At 51.4% G+C, this 1,927-nt stretch overlaps 1 pseudogene across 1 annotated transcript; it reads left to right on the forward strand.

Annotated features, from left to right (window-relative positions):
• Positions 1-134: 134 nt before the first annotated feature.
• Positions 135-507, forward strand: SARC_15074 (hypothetical protein; annotated as a pseudogene; the record flags this gene model as incomplete). The annotated part of the gene is made up of 1 exon: positions 135-507.
• Positions 508-1,927: the final 1,420 nt, after the last annotated feature.

The raw sequence follows: 1,927 nt of genomic DNA on the forward strand, positions 1-1,927 counted from the left end.
GTTACTATATATATATGTGTGTGTGTGTGTATGTATATGTATATATATACATTATATATATATATATACATTTATTTATATATATATATATATATAAGCCTGACTGTATTCACTTTCATACATGGTTATCTTCGATGCGTACATACACAGCGAATGCAAGAAAATATAAACCGCCATTATCGCCGTCATTCCGGCCCCATTCCTCGACACAGAAAGGCGCTTCCACGCTGAACACCTGTACCGCAATCGACATAGCAATACCGGTACCACCATTGCCCCGTAATATGGCCCCCACCTTTGAGCCCATTTGTTCGCGTGTGGTCGATGTCTACCCCTTGACCGACATACTGTTCCGTCGCACGTGCATCATCACCACTAGTCAGGCCGGCAGTGTGAAGTTGTGGACGCGCCCGAGCTTCATGCTTGGAGAGAAGGACAACTGTGAGGTGATGTCGAACGGCAAGAACCGCGATGGGATGGCCAGGGCTACCCCGGACGATGTTGTAGGTATGGATTGAGTCAGGGAGTGGTTCGTGTTGGTTGAGTTTGTGTGCATGCGGCGTGTATAGCGTATGTGTAGTGCACGAAGAGCCGGCACTGGTCAACCCACCCAACCCCCTGCGGGGCCTATGTCACAATGATGAGATACACAGACTTTGTATTGATGAGATACACAGACTTTGTATTTATGAGATACACAAACTTTGTATTGATGAGACACACAGACCTTGTATTGATGAGATACACAGACTTTGTATTGATGAGATACAGAGACTTTGTGCTGCATCTGCAGCCGAGTTCTGGTGCGTGCGCAGGAGTGTCTTCATCCGTGCATGTGTTGACTCGCTCTATAGCTGTGGCCCGCGCCTGTGCATGTGTTACTTCGCCCTATAGCTGTGGCCCGCGTCTGTGCATGTGTTACTTCGCCCTATAGCTGTGGCCCGCGTCTGTGTATGTGTTACTTCGCCCTATAGCTGTGGCCCGCGCCTGTGTATGTGTTACTTCGCCCTATAGCTGTGGCCCGCGTCTGTGTATGTGTTACTTCGCCCTATAGCTGTGGGCCGCGTCTGTGTATGTGTTACTTCGCCCTATAGCCATGGCCCGCGTCTGTGCATGTGTTGACTCGCCCTATAGCTGTGGCCCGCGTCTCTGGTACGTGTGCGGCTACCGGTATCGTTCTACGCTGCGGCCACGGTCGTTGTTCTGCCTGCAGAGCCCATCCTCGTAGTAGGCTGATAGGCGCATGGGGTATTGGAGTTCCTTGCTGGTTGTGCCGGACTGTATCAGTATAGACGCTCCCGCGAATAACTATCGTATTTCCGCAGACGTTTCTATGGCTAGATGAGTGCGGTTTGTTCTGTCCTATCCATTGAACGCTGTACCGAACTGGACTGGTCACGAATCGTACCAGAGTGCAGTACCCTGCTGTGCGCATCGGTTCCCCACCACTTATCGGCTGTATTGAGTGTTCTTTCTATCACTTTCACTGGCTTCGAAGTACCCACAGCATGGAGGGCCAGCCACCTATATATGAATTTACCGTAGCAATGGTATTCACCACAACCATTGCCACATCACTCGAGTGCAATCATACCACCACGCATGTACATCGCATGGCCCCAGACACCCGCACCCACACCCACAACCACAACCACAACCACACCCACACCCACACCCACAACCACAACCACAACCATACACACCCATAACCACACCCACACCCACACCCACACCCACACCCACACCCACACCCACAACCATACACACCCACACCCATAACCACACCTCACACCCACACCCACAGACACACCCACAGACACACCCACAGAAACACCCACACCCACACCCACACCATTACCCACACACATAACCACATCCACATCCACACCCACACCCACACACCCACACCCACAACCATACCCACACC

The sequence above is a fragment of the Sphaeroforma arctica genome, assembly GCF_001186125.1.
Source record: "Sphaeroforma arctica JP610 unplaced genomic scaffold supercont1.5567, whole genome shotgun sequence".
NCBI lineage: Eukaryota > Ichthyosporea > Ichthyophonida > Sphaeroforma > Sphaeroforma arctica.